The sequence below is a fragment of the Girardinichthys multiradiatus genome, chromosome 14 (assembly GCF_021462225.1).
Source record: "Girardinichthys multiradiatus isolate DD_20200921_A chromosome 14, DD_fGirMul_XY1, whole genome shotgun sequence".
In the NCBI taxonomy this organism is placed as follows: domain Eukaryota; kingdom Metazoa; phylum Chordata; class Actinopteri; order Cyprinodontiformes; family Goodeidae; genus Girardinichthys; species Girardinichthys multiradiatus.
Window position 1 is genome coordinate 42,344,722 of NC_061807.1, and position 9,713 is coordinate 42,354,434.

Consider the following 9,713-nt stretch of genomic DNA (forward strand, 5'->3'; position numbering starts at 1 on the left):
ACATGGTATGGATTAGTGATTCACAAACAATCCAATTCTTTTGAATGGCTTTTACCCTGAACGATAGGACATGATATATATAGGATGATATACAGGGGTTGGACAATGAAACTGAAACACCTGGTTTTGGACCACAATAATTTATTAGTATGGTGTAGGGCCTCCTTTTGCGGCCAATACAGCGTCAATTCATCTTGGGAATGACATATACAAGTCCTGCACAGTGGTCAGAGGGATTTTAAGCCATTCTTCTTGCAGGATAGTGGCCAGGTCACTACGTGATACTGGTGGAGGAAAACGTTTCCTGACTCGCTCCTCCAAAACAACCCAAAGTGGCTCAATAATATTTAGATCTGGTGACTGTGCAGGCCATGGGAGATGTTCAACTTCACTTTCATGTTCATCAAACCAATCTTTCACCAGTCTTGCTGTGTGTATTGGTGCATTGTCATCCTGATAGACGGCACCGCCTTCAGGATACAATGTTTGAACCATTGGATGCACATGGTTCTCAAGAATGGTTCGGTAGTCCTTGGCAGTGACGCGCCCATCTAGCATAAGTATTGGGCCAAGGGAATGCCATGATATGGCAGCCCAAACCATCACTGATCCACCGCCATGCTTCACTCTGGGCATGCAACAGTCTGGGTGGTACGCTTCTTTGGGGCTTCTCCACACCGTAACTCTCCCTGATGTGGGGAAAACAGTAAAGGTGGACTCATCAGAGAACAATACATGTTTCACATTGTCCACAGCCCAAGATTTGCACTCCTTGCACCATTGAAACAATGCAGCTAGCTATCAGGAGATTTTGGAGCACTTCATGCTTCCATCTGCTGAAAAGCTTTATGGAGATGAAGATTTCATTTTTCAGCACAACCTGGCACCTGCTCACAGTGCCAAAACCACTGGTAAATGGTTTACTGACCATGGTATCACTGTGCTCAATTGGCCTGCCAACTCTCCTGACCTGAACCCCATAGAGAATCTGTGGGATATTGTGAAGAGAACGTTGAGAGACTCAAGACCCAACACTCTGGATGAGCTAAAGGCCGCTATTGAAGCATCCTGGGCCTCCATAAGACCTCAGCAGTGCCACAGGCTGATTGCCGCCACGCCGCATTGAAGCAGTCATTTCTGCCAAAGGATTCCCGACCAAGTATTGAGTGCATAACTGTACATGATTATTTGAAGGTTGACGTTTTTTGTATTAAAAACACTTTTCTTTTATTGGTCGGATGAAATATGCTAATTTTGTGAGATAGGAATTTTGGGTTTTCATGAGCTGTATGCCAAAATCATCCGTATTAAGACAATAAAAGACCTGAAATATTTCAGTTAGTGTGCAATGAATCTAAAATATATGAATGTTAAATTTTCATCATGACATTAAGGAAAATAATTAACTTTATCACAATATGCTAATATTTTGAGAAGGACCTGTATTCACTAATGGAGAAAAACATGGAAAAATGGTGAACCTTCCCAAGAGTTGCTGACCTTTAAACATTACTCCAAGAGCTCATCAATGACTTATCCAGGAGGTCATAGAAAGACCCAGAACAAGTTTCAGAGTTCAAGGAACTTGCAGAATTATTTTCTAATAAGCTTTTTTCACCTCTCTAATCCCGCTTTTCAAGTTGTTCCTTTCTTTCCTTAGGTTTCCAGATTGAAAAATGCAGTACCACAAAACCTCTGTAGAGCACGAAGCTTTCTATGAAACATCAACTGCAACCTGTTTTAGACTTTTATCAGTATGGGCTTGTGCTTTTTGTCACTTTTAGACTTGTAAAAAAGGACAATGAAGGAGAATGTTGAAGAAACATAAAAGATTAAGTTTGTCTTATAGTTAATATATATATATATTTTTTCATAATTAGACAGTTGACTTGTCTTCTTTAAATACAAACCCCAGTGCAGGGACAGATGGCACAGTCAAGCTGACAGACATTCAGGTCCAGATTAACCTGTACCTGAAGCAGGTTCCTTGGCTCCACAAAGAACATAGCAAGGGGCTTTTGTTTTTTTAAGTAATAGCAATCCCTTCATCTCATTGCCAAGTCTGATATGTTAGATGTTCTACAAAGGCCATCTGGTCTGTGGTTGGGCCAAACAAAAACACATCTGAAGCCAGAATCATCACTAAAGTCTCAAAACAGAAGCTGGGCAGTTTTAAATCCTGTTCTTCAAATTTTATAGTACATTAAGACGGCAGTTATTGCCACTGAGGTTTTCTGTACTTTCGACGTGTGGGCTTTCAGACAGCTTTCTTGTGAGCTGCTGGGACCTGTTTCAGTGAAAGAAGGGTCTGGTAACTGATGTAAAAACAGGTTTTGTTGACACAGTCATCTGAGTCAGCTGGCTAACACATTCAGCAACAGCATGCTAGCTCGGTGGCTCACTAGGGACCAACCTTGCACTCGTGGAGTGCAGAGTTCACGGTGGAGCAACAGAAAGTAATAGGTATTACAGTGCCTCTGTGGAAGTGATTTACCAGACTGAGCCACTAGCTTATTCATTGTCCAGTCATCGAAGCTTAAAATTAATTGCAATGTGCTGCGCAGTGAATAGTGTAAGGTTATGGTTGCATGGTCATGTTATAATGTAACGCAGAAGAAGTGCTAGCTCACCTGTGTTTGTCTTGTACAAGAGAGGGCTCTTTTGTGTGGGTGGTTGGATAGAACGAGCTGGGTCAGAAACCAAATTTAAGTTGGTTCCATCACTCTGTCGAACTAAGGAATGCAAAAACCTGACCTTAAACATACATAAAAATACACAAAGGAACATATTCAATAAGTTAGAATATTATTGAAAAGTGAATTTATTCAGTAATTGTTGTGAGGCGACATCTTTGGACTTTGTTGTGTTTCTATGTTTTGACTTTAGTTTGGTTTTGTAGTCATGGTTGTTTGTTTATTTCCTGCCTACTAGTGTTTGTTGTTTTCTCTGCCTTCGCTCCTAGTTCCTTTAGTGGTTTCTTTTCTATTACTTGTTATGGCTTTCTTATTATTATGTTTGTTGTTTTTCTAGTTCCCTTGTCTTCCTTGTAGTTTCTAGTTTAGTTTCCCATTTAGTATATCTGTGTTTATTTATGTTTTGTATTTGTTCATCGCTCTTTGTTTACTTGTTTATTTTCTCTGTTCCTCCTCGTCCTGCTTCCCTTTCTGTGGTTTAGGTTTTGTTAAAATACAGTCAGGGTTCCTTTATGGGTTCTTTGTTAATTATTAGGTTTTGGTGTTTCTTCTATTCCTTTTAGTTTCTCAGTTTGCTTTAGTTAATGATTATTCTAGGTTCTTATGTTTATTTTTGGTTTATTATCTTCGTCTATAGTTTTGCTTTGATCTGTTTTCCATGAGTTTTGTTATTTGTAGTTTTGTTTTTGTAGTCAGGTTCCTTTGGTTATGTTACTGTCTAGCTTCCCTCATGTTTTCCCCTCTGGATTTATGTTACGGTTTAGCTCTTGTGTTTCGTTTTGTTTCTAGCCTTGTCACCTTAGCAAATATTCACTTTCCCTGTACTCTACAGCCTGGTCCACACCTGAATTTCATCTTCCCTGATTTCCTATCTCTCATTCTCATTGGTCCATACTCCACTTCCCTCTGTTCATACGCTCTCTGTTCTTGTTTGTTCCTCGCTGGTTCCTTCCGTTCGAATCCCCGTTCATATCTCTGTTCACCTACCTTTGTCTATGTACTTTGCCTACTATGTTCCTGCAGTATCAACTTTGTAAGTTTTTGGATTTCTAGTATGTGCAGTGATTTTGCTACGTTCTTGCTACGTTTGGAAAACCTTTTTGAACTTATCTTTGAATAAAAGAAGAAGACTCCTTTAAACATGCAGCTGCCGAGCTCTTGTCTGTGCTTTGGTCACTCCAAACCTCAGAACGCGACAGTAACCTAATAAGTAAAACCTATTATAGAGATCAATTCCACACAGACTGTTTTTAATCCTTTACTTCTGTTAAGAACAACGATTCTCTGTTTACAGCAAATGAAAACACAGCATTTAAAATTGGAATATTACATCAGACCAATGAAACAAACATTTGTTCATACAGAAATGTGGGTCTAATAAAAAGTTAAATACCTCCTCAAAGGTTGCTATTTTCAAAAGGTACTTCTAATCTGACAAACAAGACTCATCAGAACGCAGATTCTGATATAAAAATGTGACTGTAATTGGGTCTGAATCTAATTGGACTGTTCGAACCGATTTTGAACCATACTAGATTCTGTATATCTGGGGTTTGAATTGGATCTGAGTGTTTTCAGATGACATTGTTATGAACTGGCCCTAGATGAATATACTAAATCTATGATTTCCATGATGCAGAAACACAGAATGAATCATGGAAAAAGCAGGCTCTGTAAAATATGCAGATGTCTTCAAGCAAATCTGTGTTCATCACTTTTGACAATAGAGTTCAAAATGACAAAACAGTAAAAGAGACTGTATTGGCTGCTACAGCCCATGATCTGTGTGATGCAGCCTGTTCAGCAGTCTCATGTTACCCCACATAGGGTTGAAACAACAATCAGTAAAACATCAAAGTGAAGACATTTATTAATCAGAAGGACAACTGTTTTGTTGATTTTTGACCAGGGGTGAATGTAGTTTTAAAATCTTGCCGGTACTTAGGGGCGGAGCTAGAGTGGGGGCTAGGGAGGCATTGGGGGCATATATGCATATATATATATACACTGCTCAAAAAAATAAAGGGAACACTCAAATAACACATCCTAGATCTGAATGAATAAAATATTCTCATTGAATACTTTGTTCTGTACAAAGTTTAATGTGCTGACAACAAAATCACACAAAAATCATCAATGGAAATCAAATTTATTAACCAATGGAGGCATGGATTTGGAGTCACACACAAATTTAAAGTGGAAAATCACACTACAGGCTGATCCAACTTTGATGTACAGGTCCTTCTCAAAATATTAGCATATTGTGATAAAGTTCATTATTTTCCATAATGTAATGATGAAAATTTAACATTCATATATTTTAGATTCATTGCACACTAACTGAAATATTTCAGGGCTTTTATTGTCTTAATATGGATGATTTTGGCATACAGCTCATGAAAACCCAAAATTCCTATCTCACAAAATTAGCATATCATTAAAAGGGTCTCTAAACGAGCTATGAACCTAATCATCTGAATCAACGAGTTAACTCTAAACACCTGCAAAAGATTCTTGAGGCCTTTAAAACTCCCAGCCTGGTTCATCACTCAAAACCCCAATCATGGGTAAGACTGCCGACCTGACTGCTGTCCAGAAGGCCACTATTGACACCCTCAAGCAAGAGGGTAAGACACAGAAAGACATTTCTGAACAAATAGGCTGTTCCCAGAGTGCTGTATCAAGGCACCTCAGTGGGAAGTCTGTGGGAAGGAAAAAGTGTGGCAGAAAACGCTGCACAACGAGAAGAGGTGACCGGACCCTGAGGAAGATTGTGGAGAAGGGCCGATTCCAGACCTTGGGGGACCTGCGGAAGCAGTGGACTGAGTCTGGAGTAGAAACATCCAGAGCCACCGTGCACAGGCGTGTGCAGGAAATGGGCTACAGGTGCCGCATTCCCCAGGTCAAGCCACTTTTGAACCAGAAACAGCGGCAGAACCGCCTGATCTGGGCTACAGAGAAGCAGGACTGGACTGTTGCTCAGTGGTCCAAAGTACTTTTTTCGGATGAAAGCAAATTCTGCATGTCATTCGGAAATCAAGGTGCCAGAGTCTGGAGGAAGACTGGGGAGAAGGAAATGCCAAAATGCCAGACGTCCAGTGTCAAGTACCCACAGTCAGTGATGGTCTGGGGTGCCGTGTCAGCTGCTGGTGTTGGTCCACTGTGTTTTATCAAGGGCAGGGTCAATGCAGCTAGCTATCAGGAGATTTTGGAGCACTTCATGCTTCCATCTGCTGAAAAGCTTTATGGAGATGAAGATTTCATTTTTCAGCACGACCTGGCACCTGCTCACAGTGCCAAAACCACTGGTAAATGGTTTACTGACCATGGTATCACTGTGCTCAATTGGCCTGCCAACTCTCCTGACCTGAACCCCATAGAGAATGTGTGGGATATTGTGAAGAGAACGTTGAGAGACTCAAGACCCAACACTCTGGATGAACTAAAGGCCGCTATCGAAGCATCCTGGGCCTCCATAAGACCTCAGCAGTGCCACAGGCTGATTGCCTCCATGCCACGCCGCATTGAAGCAGTCATTTCTGCAAAAGGATTCCTGACCAAGTATTGAGTGCATAACTGTACATGATCATTTGAAGGTTGACGTTTTTTGTATTAAAAACACTTTTCTTTTATTGGTCGGATGAAATATGCTAATTTTGTGAGATAGGAATTTTGGGTTTTCATGAGCTGTATGCCAAAATCATCCGTATTAAGACAATAAAAGACCTAAAATATGTCAGTTAGTGTGCAATAAATCTAAAATATATGAATGCTAAATTTTCATCATGACATTATGGAAAATAATTAACTTTATCACAATATGCTAATATTTTGAGAAGGACCTGTAATGTCCTTAAAACAAGTCAAAATGAGGCTCAGTATTGTGTGTGGCCTCCACGTGTCTGTATGACATCCCTACAACGCCTGGACATGCTCCTGATGAGACGCTGGATGGTCTCCTGAGGGATCTCCTCCCAGATCTGGGCTAAAGCATCCGCCAACTCCTGGACAGTCTGTGGTGCAACGTGACGTTGGTGGATGGAGCGAGACATGATGTCCCAGATGTGCTCAATCGGATTCAGGTCTGGGGAACGGGCGGGCCAGTCCATAGCTTCAATGTCTTCATCTCGCAGGAACTGCTGACACACTCCAGCCACATGAGGTCTAGCATTGTCCTGCATTAGGAGGAACCCAGGGCCAACCGCACCAGCATATGGTCTCACAAGGGGTCTGAGGTTCTCATCTCGGTACCTAATGGCAGTCATGCTACCTCTGGCGAGCACATGGAGAGCCATGCGACCCTCCAAAGACATGCAACCCCACACCATTACTGACCCTCTGCCAAACCAGTCATGCTGAAGGATGATGCAGGCAGCAGATCGCTCTCCACGGTATCTCCAGACTCTGTCACGTCTGTCACATGTGCTCAGTGTGAACCTGCTTTCATCTGTGAAGAGCACAGGGCGCCAGTGGCAAATTTGTCAATCCTGGTGTTCTCTGGCAAATGCCAAGCATCCTGCACGGTGTTGGGCTGTGAGCACAACCCCCATTTGTGGACATCGGGCCCTCATACCATCCTCATGGAGTCGGTTTCTAACCGTTTGTGCAGACACATGCACATTTGTGGCGTGCTGGAAGTCATTTTGCAGGGCTCTGGCAGTGCTCCTCCTGTTCCTCCTTGCACAAAGGCGGAGGTAGTGGTCCTGCTGCTGCGTTGTTGCCCTCCTACGGCCTCCTCCACATCTCCTGGTGTACTGGCCTGTCTCCTGGTAGCGCCTCCAGGCTCTGGACACTACGCTGACACACACAGCAAACCTTCTTGCCATGGCTCGCATTGATGTGCTATCCTGGATGAGCTGCACTACCTGAGCCACTTGTGTGGGTTGTAGAGTCCGTCTCATGCTACCACGAGTGTGAAAGCACCACCAACATTCAAAAGTGACCAAAACATCAGCCAGAAAGCATAGGTACTGAGAAGTGGTCTGTGGTCCCCACCTGCAGAACCACTCCTTTATTGAGTGTGTCTTGCTAATCGCCAAAGATTTCCCTTTGTTGTCTATTCCATTTGAACAACAGCTGTGAAATTGATTGTCAATCAGTGTTGCTTCCTAAATGGACAGTTTGATTTCACACAAGTTTGATTTACTTGGAGTTATATTGTGTTGTTTAAATGTTCCCATTATTTTTTTGAGCAGTGTATTTTCCACCTTTAAAACTTTATTTAACCCTTCATGTCCGCCACCTGCCACCAGTCCAACTGCAGAAACCTTTGAATAATTTTTTACTGACAAAATGGAAGCTGTAGACAGACAGCTTACTCAAGTGTCCACACCCAAACCTTCCCTAATTAAGATTGCCACCAATTCAGCATGCAGAAGTCCTACTGCATCATCTTCATTACCCCTCTCACTGAGAACAGAATGACCAAATCTCTCACATATAGCCGTCTGACTGCATGCATGGTGGACCCTGTTCCATCTAATTTACTCCAATCCATAGTTGCTACGGTAACTGCAGCCGTCACACATATGATTAACGCTTCACTAATATCAGGTACATTGCATTTCCTACCACACTTAAACATGTTCGGGTAACACTGCTGCTCAAGAAACCTTCCCTCCTCCGACTCACATAGAGAACTATCAGCTAGTCTCTGTCCTCCCTTTTCTATATAAAACTGGTGAAAGGCCAGTCTTCAAGGAGGTCATAGAATACTGTATCTGCTGCATTTGACACTGTCAAACAAACTTCTGGTTTTAATTGTTCCTTAATGTTCAGTCGTTCAATGTATCCTAGCTTGATCACATTTTTTCAGCACACCACTTTACCGTAGAGGTCCACCAAGGCTCAGTACCAAGACCTCTTTTCTTTTCCATATACAGATAAGCTGACTACGCTGCTTCTCATACCGCTATTATGCTTATGAATTCCAGCTCTAGCTGTCATTCCCACCTGATGACAACAGTTGTGAAATTGATTGTCAATCAGTGTTGCTTCCTAAGTGGACAGTTTGATTTCACAGAAGTTTGATTTACTTGGAGTTATATTGTGTTGTTTAAGTGTTCCCTTTATTTTATTGAGCAGTATATATATATATATATATATATATATATATATATATATATACACAATACAGACCAAGTTTGGACACACCTCCTCATTCAAAGAGTTTTCTTTATTTTCATGACTATGAATATTGTAGTTTCACACTGAAGGCATCAAAAGTATGAATTAACACATGTGGAATTATATACTGAACAAAAAATTGTGAAACAACTGAAGATATGTCTTATATTCTAGGTTCTTCAAAGTAGCCACCTTTTGCTTTGATTACTGCTCCGCACACTCTTGGCATTCTGTTGATGAGCTTCAAGAGGTAGTCACCTGAAATGGTTTTCCAACAATCTTGAAGGAGTTCCCAGAGATGCTTAGCACTTGTTGGCCCTTTTGCCTTCACTCTGCGGTCCAGCTCACCCCAAACCATCTCGATTGGGTTCAGGTCCGGTGACTGTGGAGGCCAGGTCATCTGGCGCAGCACCTCATCACTCTCCTTCTTGGTCAAATAGTCCTTACACAGCCTGGAGGTGTGTTTGGGGTCATTGTCCTGTTGAAAAATAAATGATGGTCCAACTAAATGCAAACCGGATGGAATAGCATGCCGCTGCAAGATGCTGTGGTAGCCATGCTGGTTCAGTATGCCTTCAATTTTGAATAAATCCCCAACAGTCACCAGCAAAGCAACCCCACACCATCACACCTCCTCCTCCATGCTTCACGGTGGGAACCAGGCATGTAGGGTCCATCCGTTCACCTCTTCTGTGCCGCACAAAGACACGGTGGTTGGAACCAAAGATCTCAAACTTGGACTCAGACCAAAGCATAGATTTCCACTGGTCTAATGTCCATTCCTTGTGTTCTTTAGCCCAAACAAGTGTCTTCTGCTTGTTGCCTGTCCTCAGCAGTGGTTTCCTAGCAGCTATTTTACATGAAGGCTTGATTCACAGTCTCCTCTTAACAGTT